Source organism: Thamnophis elegans, chromosome 8, assembly GCF_009769535.1.
Source record: "Thamnophis elegans isolate rThaEle1 chromosome 8, rThaEle1.pri, whole genome shotgun sequence".
Taxonomy (NCBI): domain Eukaryota; kingdom Metazoa; phylum Chordata; class Lepidosauria; order Squamata; family Colubridae; genus Thamnophis; species Thamnophis elegans.
This window is the reverse complement of record NC_045548.1, coordinates 23,567,979-23,586,877: the sequence shown is the minus strand read 5'-3', so window position 1 is coordinate 23,586,877 and position 18,899 is coordinate 23,567,979. Positions and strand designations below refer to the sequence as shown.

The following is an 18,899-nucleotide window of genomic DNA, read 5'->3' as shown; positions in this document are numbered from 1 at the left end:
GATAATAATTGGATATGAATATTGAATGGTACCCATGAAAGGAAGATTAAAAATTTTTTGGTTATATATAAAGGTTAATAAAAAGAACTAGGTTAAATTTAGTTAAGTTTTGTTTATTAGGGGGGAAAATGTTATGATAAAGGACACAGTCAAATAAAGGAGGGATAATGATGTGTGTGTGTGTGTGTGTGTGTGTGTGTGTGTGTGTGTGTGTACAACATAAGGAAAGTGGATGTAAATTGTAAACTGATTTGGAAAAGAGGATTATAAATTTTTGTTACTAAATATTATGGATGTTTAGCCAGAATAGGCCATAAGGATCCAGTGTTATTGGAGGATATTAGAAATAGCAAATGAAATGCCAGTATGTGGTTATGTTTTAAATCTTGATATATTTTATGGTGAAGGACGTTTAAACAATTATAGTCAAATGGAAATGGAGGTATGATTATGGTAATATGTATAAATATATCTGAGTTAAAATACTTGAGTTAATATGAATTATGGTTGATGACTGTGGAAGAGATGCATGAAAGTCTTTTTTAACCAACTGATACATTTTCTACAGTATGTAAAGAAGTAGGATTCTTTGTGATGTGTCCGTTTTGAAAATAAAAAAAAACAAAAAAAAAACCAGACCTTCTCGGATATCAAATCAGAAGATAACCAACTATTTCTGCTTTGAGTAGCATCACTATACAGTTTGTTGGGATAACAACATGTCAGGGAGTGAGGGCATATACCAATCTCTGTCTGACTGCAACAGCATCTCAGCCAGGTGTCTCCTAAGTAAACCTGAAGGATTTAGGTGCAGTGGAGAACGCTGGCTTCAATTTGGGGAACAAAGAGAAGAGAGTATTAGGCCACCCTGCCAAGGACTGCTACCTCTATGCAGCTGTTTGAGAATCTGTTTCTTTGCAGAAGAAGAGCCACAAAAAGAGCCATTGTAAGTGTGTTCAGGTTTGCACTCTGGTAGAAACCATAATCTTATTTTTAGATGGTTTTAAAAACCAGTAAAATGTGGGCAAGAATTTTATATATTCAAATATAAAGCTAAACTTTTATAATCAGATATGTTAAGCCCTGTTGAATTTTGTGAATTTTATTTCTTAGAGGTGAGCAGAAGATTGCGCTGGAGTTAATTTATTATACTTGGTAGGCAACTTTGGAGTACCTCCAGATGCTTGGGGCTCATGCCTTCGTAATATCCATCTCTGCATTGTGTTGTAAGAGATCAAAGTAATATAAATTCCAAAAAGTAGTATATAGTTGTGACCCCTTTTTTGTTCTTTTTTCCCAATCCATAATATGATCTTTTTTCCTCTTCAGCAAAGAGCTTGTGTGGATTTTAGCTACACTAATAGCACTGGAAATGTCCTTTGTTCCTTGAGGAAACTTGAAAGTTCTCTGGCAAAGACACTATGAAGTTGGAAGGAGCTCTCCGGAACATACTTGGGAATCAAGTCTTCAAACTCTTTGTGTTAATTTGTATGATTTCCAAATTGGAATGCTGAGGGCCATATTGAGTCTTTAATAAACAGTAGGTTCATTAGGTAAGTAATTCTAAGAAAATAGTCCTCTGTAATGAAATAAAATCAGCAGGAGGGTTACTAGACTACTTTCTTACCTTCCTTTCACATGTCCTATAGGGTAGCGGTAGGTAATACTCATCCTGCATAGAATTCTCTCTCTTTGTGAACATTCTGTCACCAGTCAAAGCTGTCCAGTATGTCATGGAGTATTGTGTTTGTGTCAGAGGAATAAAAAGAGATTAAAAGGGTACAAAGAACGGAGAATAGAGGAGTAAATAGTGTTTAGCAGGAGAAAAAAGTTAAAGAAACTTTTATCAAAAGGTCTGTTACAGCTGGAACAAGATGTTTGTGAAAGAGATCTTTGGGTGTTCTCTGTAACTTGCTTGATACTCACTAGAAATATTCAAATGCTTATTTTGTATTGCTAGATAGTACATTCACCAGATAATACAATCCTTTCAGAACATGTAAGATTTATGCCAGGAAATGTTGGGAACAGTTTTATAACACCCACAAGGAATATTTGTACTAAATGAAGTTCCTAAAATGCATTTTCTCAAAAGTTTCCTTGGAAAATTCATCCAAGCCTTTAATGAGAAGCATCAATTTCTTTTTGGTTCAGATTTTTTTTTCTCTCCTGAATATTTTTCTCTTGTTTCTGGGCTTTGGACATTGTATAGACAAAATAGAATGATTAGAGCCTCATCACTGGGCACAGAGTACCTGTTCATTTGCAGTCCGGAAGTTATCATTTACCAGAAGGAAATGTCCATTTGCTTGTATGCATTTAAAGAATGCAATCTCTCATCTTACATTTTTGAATGAAAGGCAACTTAAATACAGTTTTCAATGAAAAATTCCCACAGACATAATTAATATATTCCCATATGTAGTTAAAGCATTACAAAATACTTACACATCATTCAGATAAATGTAAACTATTTTCTCTAGGTGAGTCAGTAGGAGAAACAGATAACTTATTCATTTCATATTTGTAGCAAATAATTTCCTCAGTGCTCTTACTAATCTCTGAAGTGCATTTGAAATATTATTGCCCACTAAGTGGGAGCCACCTGTACCTTAATGGAGCCCAGTTGCGGAGCACTTGTAAATATTGAAATGCAGGATGTTGCCATAACAATATACAAACCAGCAATGCATAGCAAAACTCATAAATAGCTAGGATCATCTTACAATACAATACAATAGCAGAGTTGGAAGGGACCTTAGAGGCCTTCTAGTCCAACCCCCTGCCTAGGCGGGAAACCCTATACCGTTTCAGACAAATGGCTATCCAACATCATCTTAAAGACTTCCAGTGTTGGGGCATTCACAACTTCTGGAGGCAATTTCTGTTCCACTGATTAATTTTTCTAACTGTCAGGAAATTTCTCCTCAGTTCTAAGTTGCTTCTCTCCTTGATTAGTTTCCACCATTGCTTCTTGTTCTACCCTCAGGTGCCTTGGAGAATAGTTTGACTCCCTCTTCTTTGTGGCAACCCCTGAGATATTGGAACATTGCTATCATGTCTCCCCTAGTCCTTCTTTTCATTAAACTAGACATACTCAGTTCCTGCAACTGTTCTTCATATATTTTAGTCTCCAGTCCCCTAATCATCTTTGTTACTCTTCTCTGCATTCTTTCTAGAGTCTCCACATCTTTTCTACATCATGGTGACCAAAACTGAATGCAATATTCCAAGTGTGGCCTTACCAAGGCATTATAAAGTGGTATTAACACTTACCGTGATCTTGATTCTATCCCTCTGTTTATACATCTTGCTCATAACCCAATGCATGTACTGTACAGGTAGTCTTCAATTTACAACCACAACTGAGCCCAAAATTCATGTTAAGTGAGAAATTTGTTAAGTGAATTTTTCCCCATTTTACAACTTTTTTTTTGACAAATTTGTTCAGTGAATCATTGCAGTTGTTAAATTGGAAACATGGCTGTTAAGTGAATCTGGTTTCCCCATTGACTTTTCTTGTCAGAAGATCACAAAAGGGGCTCACATGGCTTTGGAATACAGCAATCATTATAAATGTTAGTTGTCAAGCATCCAAATTAAATCATGTGACCATAGGGATGATACAATGGTCATGTTAAAAATGGTCATAACTCACTTTTCAGTGCTGTTGTAATTTCAGTCACAAAATGAAATTGTAATTTGAGGACTACCTGTTATCTAGACTACGCTGAAATCAATGGGAATGCACTTCAAACAAAAGTGCCAGCCAGTTTAAATGCCATAGCAGTGTTAGCTTTTTTTAGTAGTTCTCATACTACTAAGATACTATTTAAATAATATCCAAACTGGGATAAAATGAATCTTAATATTAAAAAAAAATAATAGAATGATTCTATTTTTGACAGTATGCTGGCTGGGGAGTTAAGAGTTAAAGTGCACATACAGTATCTTAAAAGTTGTCAAGTTTGAAAAACACTTGATGTAGTTCTTTGCCACAATTTAATGTTAATTAATCCTGATTTATTTTCTCAGTAGATTATACCTACTTTTCTGAAAGCTTTGCAAAATATGGAAGTTCAGCAGCCAGACAGACTACAGGCACTTCTCATATATAATACTATATTTGCTGCATTCTGTCCAAATTACCCGCATTCTGAGCCAAACGTTTCCACAAATGGCATTTGCCAGGTTTCAATTTCATATATTTTCGGTGCAAAAGCTGCCTTTTAAAAAGTGCCTCTATTATTATTTCAAATTGTTTTATTTTATTATTACTTTTTTAGCTCCTGGTGACAAGCGCTATTTGAACTTTAGAACCACCCACGCTTTCAATGCAGTAGTGTGAATAGGCTTCAAAATTCTTTTGGGTTTTCCAAGCTTTTGTATTCTGATATGGTTTACACAGACAAAAGACTACAGGAGTTCCATTTATCCACCTAATAGTTAAAAGACAAAGTGGGGGGGGGGAGAGCTGGGTGGGAGAGAGAGACTTAAGCTGAAGTACCCTCTTACAAGTGTATTAAAACCCATTTTGTTTACTCTCAACTTCCAAAATGCCTCAGGCAGCTTATCATGCCATCTTAGCAAATTACTCATGTTGGGCACAAGCCCTGCTCCTAACAGTCACACAATACCCAACACAAAATCTGACATTTTAATCACTCGAATCACATGTAGATAAATTATCTGTACTCCTTAGTATGTATAATGGCCTGTCAAAGCATAGCTGGTGAATATTTATCAGTGCTTTGGTGAAAGAATCCCATGATTTGAAAAAGTGATCTGAGTTGGGAATTAGCTGTTACTGCCTACAATCTAATTAGAAATTCAGACAGTAATAGAAATGTTGCTACTTATGTTTTCTAGTTGATTATAATAAGGATAGCACTTTCAATTTTTTAAAATATACTATTCAACGATCCTTTTGTAATTATCTTACTTGCAGTCTATTTAGTACTAGAATAAGTTTATAGTGTAGTAACTATTTAAAAAAAGCAGTGCAGGTTATTTAGTATAATAACAATGTAATAAGACGAAAGACAATATATTAGATAAGATAAGTTCATTGCTTTTTTGATTAACATTCCTTTGGTGTTTTTATTGTATTAAAGTTGTGTCAACATTTAACATTACCTTGATTGTGCTCACTCGTTCACAGAACTTTTCTACACTTTTCTAAACTGAAAAACAGCTGCATCCTCCAATTAATTGCCACATGAAGATGAGAATATTAAGTGATTTTATTAAACTGAAAACAGTCTCCCTATGTCATCTGAAGAAATAGTCTTATAAGTTTGGGGGACTGGTTGGAAATATGTATTATATCCCACTGTGTATGGTATATCATTTTAAGCAAGTACCTACCCATAGTATGTTCTTAAAATTCCAAATGTTCATACCATCTTGTAAATTTGTGTCTTCATTTATAATTGCTGTACATGTAACCATTGTTTAAGTGATCGTTCTGGGAAGAATAAATTACGTATTCAATAAAGAATTTTTTAAAAAAATCTTGTAGTATGCATGAAGAATTGTGTCAATAATTGACTACAAGATACTTCCTTTATTCCTGGTGATAAACATTTTTATAAGAGCTCATTAGATGCAGCCAAGCCCCCAAATTCTGATCTGAGGCAAAGTAATACAAAATAGTGACAAGGTATTTGATTTGAACCTTTCTGACCAATCCTGAGCATCAATAAAGCTCCAGTCCTATTTATGAAACTCTGGAGCACTATAATGGCTAACATCATCATAGTACAGTACCAGCAAAAACACACACACTTTGCAATTAATTTCGCCTTATTATATTGAGGTAGAATATAACATAAGTTTTTTCCAATTCTTCCTCTGAATCTGAGCATCACTGCAATGGCACCCGTTCAAGCCATTCTGACTGGACTTCAAACTAGATCAAATAATCCTTTATGCTCCTAGCCTTGTTTGTACCTCTCAAAGCTGGAAACAATCACAACAGTTCTTAGGCTACATTTAACATATTAGGAAGATCTATATATTTGTGTGTATTATACAATATGTTGATAATCAGTAACCTTTCTAGCATTCATAAAACAATGTCAAGTAGAAATAACTTTTTCTATACTGAAGAAGAGCTTTCTTAGTAAAATTCTTTTTTTTTATATCACAGGTCAGCAATCCAGCCTAAAAAAAAACTTATTAGGAACTTAGTTTACTGAGCTAAAGTCTTTGATGTGTCTACATTTCTTTAGTGTAATCTACTAGAAGCTGGTTTCAGTAAATGGCAGCATCTGGCTGGTCTCAGTGACTAACCTAAGTGGTTAGTAAGTGAATTGATGACTTCTAGGACTCGACTGGAGTAGTTGACTGGAAAGCTAAACTGGATCCTAGAAGAAGGCAGTGGCACACCATTTCTCTATAGTAGTATTACTAACTTGTCCATGCGTCTCATCTCAAAGAATAGTTCATTTTATGCTAGGTTGGTATTACCAATGTGTTTGCTGCTGCAATTCCTACAATGTTTGAGCAGCACAGCCAAAATTTTACTTGGCTTGGAAGATTAACTTAAATGACAGCAATACAGGAATTCTGTAATCAGTGATATGAAGTAGATGTCCACCTTTGAGTGATTTTTAACCCTCCCTCCCCAGCCTTACATTAGGATGCTAGATGGAAGGGCTTTGGGTTGGAAAATATGTTGCCCTTCATTTTTTGGTAGCGTGTTTATATAAGGTGACCAGACGTCCCGCTTTTGGCGGGAAAGTCACAATTTTTACTAATTTGTCCCGTGTCCTGCGTGTTCAAAAAGTCCCGATTTTCCAAAAGAAAGAAAATCAATTTTAAAAAGGATGCTGTTAAAAAAAGTTTTTATTTTTCTGAAGTGTCGTTTCCGATGTGGCCTTTACAGGGCAGTGGTTTCCCTCTCTCCGCTCGGCTCGCTCACAGCGCCTGATGAGGGGCGAGGCTCCCTCCCCTCCTGCACGTGCTGAGAAGCGACGTTTTTCTGCAGGGAGAGTGATGGCTTTCCGGCGGCAGCAGCGCGGCGAGGAGGAGGCTCGGTCCCGGGCCAAGTGGCTCAGCCATCGGAAATTTTTTTTTTTTGCCCGCTTCTCTCGGGCGCTGCTCTCCCTGCAGCCATTTCTCCCTCTTTCTTTGTCCTTTCTCCTCCTTCCCCCCCAAAAGAGAATGAGAGGGAGAAAGAGGAGGTGGGGGGATAGTGGGATCCTTGCTGCTTTCTGAGCTTGGTGAAGCAAGGATCCCACTATCCCCACCACCTCCTCTTTCTCCCTCTTTCTCCTTTTTGCCCTTTCTCCTCCTTCCCCCCCAAAAGAGAACAAGACTGAGAAAGAGGAGGTGGGGGGATAGTGGGACCCTTGCTGCTTTATTTTCTGGATTAATTGGTGGAAATGTACTCTCATTCATGATCCATTCCTATGACTTTGTGTATGTCCTGGAATAAATGTACAATAGTTATTGTTTCTTTTTCCATCATATTTTTCTTACAATAAGATGAAAAGGACTGTTGATGGAGCTACCTGTCATTTGGAAGGCAGGATTGCTCAGGTAGTCCTCGACTTATGCCTGGTAACTGAGTGACTGTTCAAAGTTATGACAGACTCCTCCCTCCCTCCCAAAAGGTATGTCCTGCTTCAAAGTTCTGACGCCTCATGTCTCCCCTGCAGTCACTCCATAACTGACCCATATTTATAGCCATTTGCAGCATCTTGTGGACATATGACTGTGACTTACATTTTTAAAAAATTCTATGCACAATACTTTGAAATGTGCATAGAATTTTTAAAAATAGTTTTACCTCAATTTATTCTGTGTGGAATAGTTTGAAATGTTTTACTTCAATTTATTCTGTGTGGATTCTTTTTTTAAATTGTCTTAGACTATTTAAAAAAAGATTCTATCCAAAATAAATTGAAATAAACCATTTTAAAAAATTCTATGCACAATCCATTTCAAACTATTGTGCATTTTTAAAAATGGTTTATTTCAATTTATTTTGCATAGAATCTTTTTTTAAATAGTCAGGAGTGATTGACACTGAATTTGCACTTTTCATAATCAGGAAGTACATACTGAGTTTCTTTGAAAGAAAATCCAATAATTTAAAAATCAAATAATATGTTTCCTAGTATTATTTGATTGCTTATTAGTAACCTATGACTATCACTAAGTGTTGTAACTTATGATTCTTGATGAATTTATTCTATTTTATTTTTCTGAGAGCATATTCACCAAAGACAAATTCCTTGTGTGTCCAGTCACACTTGGCTAATAAACTATTCTACTCTACTCTACTCTACTCTACTCTACTCTACTCTACTCTACTCTACTCTACTCTACTCTACTCTATTCATTTCTATTTTAATTCTAATAAGGAGTTTAGCTTCTTTCTCTTGAAAATGTAAGCTAGCATATAGCATTATAATGCAAGCTAGCCTTAGCTTTCAAACAGTTCATTTAGTGACCAAAGTTACAATGGCATTGAAAAAAGGGACTGATGACCATTTTTCACACTTAGCGACCGTTGCAGCATCCTCATGGTCACGTGATCAAAATTTTGATGTTTGGCAACAGATTCGTATTTATGATGGTTTCAGTGTCCTGGGGTCATGTAATCGCCTTTTGTGACCTTTTGACAAAATATAAAATTTTTAATCAAGGTCCCCCCCCTCCCCCCCCCTGGTCAATCGTGTCCCTCTTTACCAATCTGAAAATCTGGTCACCTTAGTGTTTATATAGTTGGTCTTTTATCTTGTGAAGAGACCCAAAATTCTGGTCTAAGATACATGTAATAGATTTTTGCAATTGAGTGCCCTAGAAATGAGATGATCAGTGGAAATAAGGTTACTTTTATTTAATAGGCAACAAAGTGCAAAAAAAGAGCATTCTAAATATAGTTTATTATTTTCTAAACTAGGTTGTTTTATTTCACTGCAGTGAAGAAGGTGAAACTAGTTTTCTGGGTTGAACCACTGTTTATGGTTGTGCTGGCTGGGGATTGTATGAACTGAAATCAAAACACACCTGGAGGATTCAAGTTTGGAACATGCAATTGTAGAAAGTTATTCTCAGTGAAGGTCATCTAGAAATATGCATTTGAACGGCTTCTTTTGGAGCTGCAAAACCTTTTTTTTCTTGCCGGATGGACAGAGTCCTAAGGAGTGCCTTATTTGGTGATGTGCTATATGAGCAATTGGATAACATTCTCTATACGGTCCTTTTTAAACGTATAACGAAGTAGGCTGGAAGAGGCGAGGATGACCCGACCGCCTCCCCAATGTGCCCACAAATTTTCGCGCCCTAAGCAAGAAGGTCGAAAGTGAAGCGAGGCATCTCCCTGCTTTCGGTGAAGGCGCTTAGAACCGTCTCTAACGTGGAAGTTTGGAAGCTGGTTCCTTCAACAGATTTTGTTCCCCAATGTATTTCCCAGAATTTCCCTAAGAAATTCTCAACTTCCAGCCGAAGGACAGGGGGGGGGGGGTGGAATTGACTTTGAGCCCGCGTCTTCCCTTCTGCATTGGCCGATGATGAGGCGAACTTAATGAACTACGGCCAAGCCACAGCCTTCCCTTTTGACGGGGGGTATTTTTTCCCCGGGGTGGGGGTGGGTGGGAAAACAAAGCTCTGCAGCCTCGACAAGCCTGCAGAGGAGTTTGTCCCAGAGTGGCAGAGCACCGGGTTAGATTCCCTTTGCCGAATGGGGATACGCCGGAATGTGACCAAAGAAGAGGCCCTGCAACCGGTGAAAAGCCCCCGCGGGAGAGGATAACTTTTCTTCCTTCGCCACTGGGCCAGTTGGCGGGCAGAGACCGGTCCGGCTCCTTCGCACATCCGACCCTGCAGGTGTCAGTAGAGGCTGCGAATAGGCGCGCGAGGGGCTGGGCAGGAAGCTCGTCCCCCCTCCCCCCCCCCGCCGCCTCCCTCCCGCGGCCCCGCTCCTTTCTTCCCGCGGCTCCGGGTCTGCTGCCTGCTGTCACGAAGAGCCAGACTAGCTGCAGCCGGGCAGCAGCCGGGGAGGGACGGGAGGGGGCGGAGGAGCCGGGAGCAGCAGACGCAGCCTCCGCGCGCAGGAGACAGACTGAAGGGAGGAGGCGGCGGCGGCTGCGAGGGTCTTCAGCTGCTCTGCGAAAAGGCAGCCCTCCGCCCGGGGGCGGCTGAGATGGAGGGGCTTTCGGAGGGAAGGTGAGTGCGGACAGCCTGGCGGGCTTTTCCTTCTCCAGCCTTTGCCTGGTGGCGGGATGCGGCTGTCGCTCCCCGCCAAGGCAGACAGGAGTTGCTACTCCAGGACGACGACCTAGACAGCTAGCAACTAAGTGTCGGGCAAAGTGACGGGAGGCCCAAGTTTAAGGTCTGGGGCTGTTAAAGGGACCAGGCGCTGCCGGGCTTGCTCTGGGGAAGGTACCTCGCCTTCTCCTTTGTGCCTTTGGGTTGCTGCCGACCTCCCGGGCTGGGCAGCCGAAGTGCGCGCGGGAGACGAGGGGATGCGCGGATGCTGGCAAGCAGGCGGGCAGGTTTCCCGCAGCGAAAGATGCGGTCGGAAAACGCCGGTTAGATCAAAAGCCCGGAGGTTTAGACTTGACAGCGGCCGTACTTCTCCAAACTGCCCATGCCCGGGAAACTTGGCCACATTTGGACTCCTCGCCTATCTTTCAGGAGGCGAAACGAGAACAGGAAATGTAGAACGGAGTAACCCCGCGGGGCTTACCCGCTCGTGTGCCTGTTACCCCCTCAGCCAGGCTTCTTTCTGGAGGCATGTCGCTACAAGAAGTTAGCCTCGTGCTATTGCTCTTTTATTTAGTTATAATGGGAATTTTTTTTGTTCGACTTGACGAGGGCTTTGGGTTTCTCCGTGCGTGTCGTCTGCGTGCTCCTGAGTGAACTGTTTTTGTTGTCTCATCCTTATATGGTAAATAAAGCCAGAAAGACGAAAGGCATGTGGTTGAATTGATAGTTTAGATGGGCTGCTCTGGAGATCTTGGGGATCTTTTTAGCGTTGTGAGAGAATGGGAGCTGCATCTCATGTAATTTATAAGTAACTCTTTATAGCGTGAGACCACTGCATTACAGAAAAGGGAGGATTGATCTTATTTTTCAGATCAGTTTTTGAAGTACATGTGAATATTCTTGTCATCTTTGAGAAAGTTTTCAGTCCTTGACAGTAAAAACACACATCCACTTGACTATGTATTCCAAAATAGTCTGCAGAAACTGTGTGTGTCTGTGTCTGTGTCTGTGTGCTATGAACTAAATTATGGAAAATGGAATCATATATGTAACTTTCATAGGAGAGGTGATAAGTGTCCATTTAAGACTGAACTAATGGGAAATCAATACTGGTAGAAATTGTTTTTACTCTTTGTACATATATTTCAGTTTAGATATGCTTACATTTTTCTTTAAAGTTCAGTTTTGTTACAAATGATGATAAATTTATATGATACTATTTATACTATAAATTTATACAATATGTATAATTTTGCTTCCTTGATCATCAGAATACTTTAATGGCAAGGGTGTTTTTAAAAAGTTGAAATGAACATAGAAACAATCAGATAAGTCTCTATGTTGCTTTCCTATTTTGCCCTCCCTCCCCCAAAGAAAAGCCCAGAAACTATCTTATGGTACACAGCTTAAGTTAAGGTAACAGGTATGTTTCTTTTAAAGTTTGACCATATAATTTTGTCCAAAGATTTTATATATGTACGTATGTACAACAAAAATTGCTCGGCACATGCACAGAAGCAAAAAACAAGATCAATGCTTTGTGGCATCCTAGATGAACTGGTTCAGGGGCACGACAGGCATGGGTCGCTGCTGGTTTCAGCAACCCAGGCCGCCAAGCTACTGTCAGTTCAAACAAACCAATAAGAACCACCTCTGGTATCCATGTTTACTTAGATGTAAATCCCTCCATGTTCAATACAACTGTAAGTACTTGTATGTAGTAGCTGACAACCCCTTGTAGTTGAAAGTCCCTGTAATGAGGATACTTAATTTTAGCAAATGATTCTTAATAGCTTCTTGTTTCTGATTGTTCTTGATTAGCATTTTGAATGTCCTTGCATTTCAAAGTTATTCTTGAAACACAGATTTATATTTGTCTAATCTGGTATAAGTCTCATTGAATGGAAATTTTATGTTTAGTTTTCTCCACAACTCTTTGCAGGTGGTACAGTTATTCTGGAGCTACTAGGAAGCATTTAAATACTGCGGCTTCCCTGTTACTAGAAATAAATGAGATATGTTATTGGTAAAGACATTATGAAGGATAGCATAATTAAAACTGGTGAATGTCCCAACTTCATTGCCAGCTGAAATAGTGAGAAAATGTTCTGCATGTCTGTGTCCATAAAGTACAGATATTAAGTTACTGACTGTGAATGAGCTGCAAATTTGTATAGTGGCAGAATCTTAACTGCAAAACATCCTATATCCACAAATATGTATATGTGTTGTTCTTTAACATACTGTTTAATTCTACCATAATCCTTACATAATTATTTCTACATATGCACAGGTAATAGATATTCCTGTTTTATTAAATATTAACAATGTAATGGGATAGGAGAGGAAGAATACAAACCGGCAACTTTGAATACCAACTTATTTTTATCATAATGATAATGTGCATCTACAAATCTTTTTCTCCGCTTAAAAATGTGAGCAAAATCTGGCATAAAACTCCTTTTTGTGTTCTTTTTCCACTCCCTCAATGGTATCAATAGCTATGTGGCTGTATTTATGAATGGAAACATGTAGTAATACCAAAATTGGTGCCATGCTGCTCGCTTGATCTGCTGAAGAAGCAGTATGGGCAAAGGTGTGAGCACCTGTGCCCTGTCCTTGTGGACAATATGTCTTTCCCCCCCCTGCCTTTCCTAAATCTTTAATTAAACATTGGTGTCAGTGTAACTTATCATATTGGCAGACAAACACAGAAAATTGATGTGTGAGTTCTAACCAATTTCGTTGTATTTAAGAACAATGACAATAAATATTATACTTATAATAGAGTTTAAGGAAAAAAGAAAAAAATCCTTTAAAAAATCCTAACCTGTTCCACTTTCTCAGAATCATCCACCTTTTTAGTGTAACTCTGATTCCTTAGGGTCATCAAAACATTATCATATTTAAATTAATGTTCTGGTTTATATACTGTTCTAAGCCATTGTTTGCTTGGACATTAAAAAAAAACTCCATTGGGTGTACTCACCCAATAGGCCAAAAACCATAGTTTACAAACTTTCTGCCCAAATCAAATGAAACGCATTATAGCTTGTTTAAACCCAAATAGTTTCTAAGATATATTCCCTATTTAGGATCTCAAATTCTTATAGTTCTCAAGTCAAAATAATAATGGTATATCTTGATAATTCGTTACTAGGAAGAATGAATGAATACTTTAGTATGTTCTTTGACCAGTAAGCAGCTAAAATATATTCAGCCTAAACATATATTAATGGATATAAGGTAATAGTAAAATAGTTAGAATTCAAGATATTTAAGCTTTTTAAAAAATGCCCTAAAATTTCACATACTGGTAACTATTTCAGCCCTGAAGTTTCTTGGATATGTTGAATTCCCTTAACTCCCAAATAAAATGCTGTAATTGAATACAGTATATAGCTTTTGGACATCTATCTGCCAATAGATATTGAATAGAAAGTGTATCTGGATAGCCCGAAAGATTTTAAAAATAAAGGCTAATTTATTTTTAGAAGAGTCGGAACAAAATTTACCATGTAGAACATTGTTTTAGTGGCTCCTGGTTTATCTGGACAAAGTTTCTAGATCAGTGGCCCCCAATCTTTTGGGCACCAGGGACTGGCTCCACGAAGAAAGGTTTTCCATGGACTGGAAGGGTTATTAAATGTTTATGCAGATTCTTAGTTATCCAGGCCATGGTTATCCCCAAAGGTGCTTTTTCAAGAGGCAACTGGACTTTCTCTCTCTCTTCTTGGAGAGCTGAAGAATAAAAAAGCTTCTTGGATGAGAAGCAAAACATCTTCAAGGAAAAACCAGAAAGTCCAGTTGCCTCTTGAAAAAGCATCTTTGGGGCAGAGGGGTCGTTGTTTTGCATGTTGCCTGCATCCTGCAGATGGGGCTTCACTTGTTTGCATGGACCATTTCTGACATGCCATGACCCGGTGCTGGTCCATGGTCGGGGTTTGGGGACCGCTGCTCTAGAGCAGAGGTCTCCAACTTTGGCAACTTTGGAACTTGTGGACTTCAACTTCCAGAATTCCTCAGCCAGTGTGGCCGGTTGAGGAATTCTGGGAGTTGAAGTCCACAAGTCCTAAAGTTGTCAAGGTACAGGACTGGAATATTATAGTATCTATGGTAAATACCTATGAAAATTTGGCATAGGCAAGATAAAATAATTGAGAATATATCTGGATTCCCAGTGTACAGGCCTTAAAATTTCCATTTAGGTTGTTCTGTGAATCTGTGTTGCTTCTTCTGGCTATCTAGACCTACCACTAATAATTGCTTAGACACAAAGCTGTGGGAATATAGTAACCTTAGGCATATAATTGTCCATGATGCTAGAGGGAGCAACCCATTTGGAGCCAAGTTGAGCCTTAGCAAAGCAAATGAAATAACTAGTCAGATTTTGGCTTCATTTCTAAACATCTTGGTTTCTAATCTCAGTGTCACATTAGGGACACATGGGGGAAGGAAAATAATGTTAAAAACACTGATTTTAGTTTTTCAAGAGACCTGAAGTTAAAATAAAAGCTTAATTATAGCCATAGAATAACTGTGGAACAATTTTTTTATCATTAACAGTCAGTTGAAATAAAATAAATAAATGAAATAAAATTCCATTTCTGTATCCAAAGAAATTTTAATATTGTTATGATACTTTTTGGGAGGCATGATTGATGTGAAGTTTTCATTCTGGAGGCTTGAAAAACTCCTAGATATTAAAGATATGTTATCTGCTTTACAGCATGATCATCTAACAATCATTTGTGAACGTCAGTGCTACTAGAAAAGATCATAACTTTTGTTTTTTGATAAATAGTAGCTAATTGTTCTTCTTTAGAGTGTTGGGTAAGAACCTTGACTGTTCTGAGCCCAATCTGGGTTCATCATTAGAAAGAGATCCCTACTGTTTGAACATGTTTCCCATTACAGCTTTTCTTCACATGCTTTATCTTACAGGTTTTCTTCTTTTTAATGTATGTTTCTCATGATTTTAATTGTTCAGTTGTTGACCTTCTATACATACACAATGCTTACTTTCAACAGTGAGACAATTGCGTTATTTTATTACCACCCACCATAATTTATTTCCTTCAGAGATTCTTGGATATTTGAGAATATAGATCTCCTAAGTACTGTAGACATTTATTAATGCTTTGTGATATCCTAGTAGCACAGCTACCATAGTCACTTGAGAGTTTTAATTATGCATTTATTATAATGGTTTTAAATAGCATTTCACATTCCAGGTTGATTTGCAATTTCCTCAGCCAAATCAGCTTTTAAAACAAATGTCCAAGGTGTTTTGGAAATTCTTGAGATATGCCTATGTTTAACACAATTAAGCATTCACATTTGTATGCCTTAAGTTGCATGTCTCATGTAGCAATACATAAACAAATTTAAAAACATCCTGAATTTCTTAGAAATTTGGAATAAATTCAGGAGAAAATTATGTTTCAGAGGAAAGATATAGTTGTACTTACTGAATAATTTCTTTTTTAATAATTGCCACTGAATGACTATTTCCTATACATGAAGCTGCCTTTTGCAATTTCTTCCACATGTCTTGGATAACAGTTCTAATCCCTTCTATTTCCACCTAGCAATCATACTGGCTGTTAGTCATTTGTGTTATAAACGAACATATCTGAAATATAAGTCTGGAAGAGAAGACCTAGAAACTCAATCATTATTGGCAATAACAAAAACATATATTTGAAAACCAATTTTTGCCAGTTGTACTCATTTAGCTCAGCTTTTTGTAAAGATTTGGTACCAATATATATGGTACCATATTGCTTCCAAGTTACTGGTTCTGATATGCCATTTGATAATGAACTATGCAAATGACTGTATACAATTTTCAAATGAAGGTTGTTATTATGCTAGCTGTAAGAGGACATTGCTAAGAGATGTATGAGTACTTTAAACAGAGAGAATGGGATCTTATTTGCAGGAGAAAAATCAAAAGGATTAACTACCTGTATCTTAAGATATTTTCATCTTGATTTTTGATATTCCTTAATTCATATATGAATAATTTTTAAAAAGCAAATGTTTTTTAATTATAATTGTTATTAAGCGGAATTCAAATTGCAAATTACTCTATCTTTTAAAAAAATGGTCATACTTATATCTCAGTTCCGTTCCTTGTGAACCTATATTATATAATAGTGTACAGTAGCTTTACTTGGAGATGTAACTTATATATGCAACTTTGGTTATACTGAACTGCTGTCCAGAGAGGATTTGAAATTATGAAGAAGTGAAGTAAAATTTCTCTGTAGAGTCAATTTTTTAGATTAAATGTGGTTGACTTTTCTAGCAGGAAAAGAACTGGAAAGAGTACGTGAAATATTTTTTTTTTTAGAGATTTTATTAACATTTGTAGGCCGCCCTTTTCCCTGAGGGGACTCAGGGCGGCTCACATAAAATCAGGGAGGGGAAGTACAAACAGTGACATAGACACATATAATAAAAGTAATAAGCAACATACATTCATCATTCGGGAGGGGCAACTATCCATGTCCCCAGGCCTGACGGGCTAGCCAGTTCTTGAGGGCTGTGCGGAAGGCCTGGACGGTGGTGAGGGTACGAATCTCCACGGGGAGTTCGTTCCAAAGGGTCGGGGCTACTACTGAGAAGGCCCTCCTCCTTGTGGTTGCCAGCCGGCACTGGCTGGCCGATGGAATACGGAGGAGGCCCAATCTGTGAGATCTAATTGGTCGCAGGGAGGTGATTGGCAGGAGGCGGTCTCTCAAGTATCCAGATCCACTACCATGCAGGGCTTTATGAGTGACTAATAGCACCTTGAAGCGCATCCGGAGATTGACAGGTAGCCAGCGCAGCTCGCGGAGGATAGGTGTTATGTGGGTGAACCGCGGTGCACCCACAATCACTCGCGCGGCCGCGTTCTGTACCAGCTGAAGTCGCCGGATGCTCTTCAAGGGCAGCCCCATGTAGAGCACATTGCAGTATTCCAGCCTAGAGGTCACAAGGGCCCGAGTGACTGTTGTGAGTGCCTCCCGATTCAGGTAGGGTCGCAACTGGCGCACCAGGCGAACCTGGGCGAATGCCCCCCTGGTCACAGCCGTCAGGTGGTGGTCAAACGATAGCTGTGGATCCAGGAGGACTCCCAAGTTGCGAACCCTCTCTGAGGGGTATAAAATTTGACCCCCCAGCCTGAGTGATGGAATATTGGTCGAATCTTTGGGAGGAAAACACAACAGCCACTCGGTCTTTTCTGGGTTGAGCACAAGCTTGTTAACCCTCATCCAGTCCATAACGGCCTCAAGGCCTCGGTTCATCACGTCTGCCGCTTCATTGAGTTGGCACGGGGAGGACAGATACAACTGGGTATCGTCCGCATATTGATGGTATCTGATCCCGTGCCTACGGATGATCTCTCCCAGCGGTTTCATGTAGATGTTGAATAGTAGGGGGGATAAGACCGAGCCCTGAGGCACCCCATATGTTAGGGGCCTAGGGGACGATCTCTGCCCCCCCACTAACACCGACTGCTACCTGTCCGAGAGGTAGGAAGAGAACCACCGCAACACGGTGCCTCCCACTCCCACCTCCTGCAGTCGTCGCAGAAGGATACCATGGTCGATGGTATCGAAAGCCGCTGAGAGGTCAAGGAGGACCAGGATGGAGGAATGTCCTCCATCTCTGGCTCTCCAGAGATCATCGGTCAATGCGACCAAAGCGGTTTCTGTGCTGTAACCGGGTCTGAAGCCTGACTGGAAGGGGTCGAGATAGTTTGCTTCCTCCAAGGACCGTTGGAGCTGAAAGGCCAGATATTTGGTAATGTTCTTAGAATGCACTAATACTTAGTAAGGATACAGAATGTTTGCCATAAATCTGCATAAATACAAAATAATCCTAAAAAGACAGAATTTGTAAGCTTTGTAATATTAATAGCCAAAATTGCTTTTTCATTCCTGTACTTTCCATTTGAGATGGGTAGACATCTTTTCAATTTGATTGACTGATTATTGACTGTTATGTCCTCAGTATTGGTGTGTTTTTCTTCATCTACTTTGTTTAATTAATTCTCTGTGAGGGAACAGAATTTGTGTTTATTTTATAAGGCTGCAGTCATGCTGAATAATTTGACTTGTAGTTTTAAACAATTTAACATAATTTGGCTTACTTTTGAGAAGTCACGTACAGAATTGCTAGAGTTAGAGGTAAGTTGATTTTTAATATCCTGCCTAACTCTTTAACCTATGAATGAGTGTACAATTATGTTGCATCTGTGCCAATTTGCATAATTTACATTATAATTACAAGATGTACAAAGCCTTATTTATGGAAACAGTTTTAGAAAAAATGCTCACTTATTTCACAAATTGCTTGGGAATTATGTATTATTAATGTCCATTCTGTTTCTGTTTTTGGCTTTTAAGTAGATCTTGATAGTATAACTGGTTTCAATAGTTGCTTTGTACAGCACTGCTGTCTGTTTTTGACCTCTCTTGGCAGTGTTCTGCTCTAATTCTTGTCTGTATTCAAGGCTTTGATATTTCTAGCCTTTTTTAAGGTTTCATTTTCTCTCCATTTTTCTGAAACAGTGGTTGTACCGACAATAGGGGCTAAAAAGAGCTTAGTGAGACAAAATAAGAATAAAAATAAACGGCAGGAACTTGTCATATATTTGTTTCTTTGTCTACATACTTCTTTTTCTG

At 38.7% G+C, this 18,899-nt stretch overlaps 1 protein-coding gene across 1 annotated transcript in view; it reads left to right on the top strand.

The window, feature by feature from the left end:
• The first annotated feature begins 9,932 nt into the window (after positions 1–9,932).
• The window catches only part of LDLRAD4 (low density lipoprotein receptor class A domain containing 4), a 296,905-nt gene continuing 287,938 nt past the window's right edge, over positions 9,933–18,899 (top strand). The window contains 1 exon segment of the mRNA XM_032223037.1: positions 9,933–10,179. The gene's annotated coding sequence lies outside the window, so the exon portion shown is untranslated.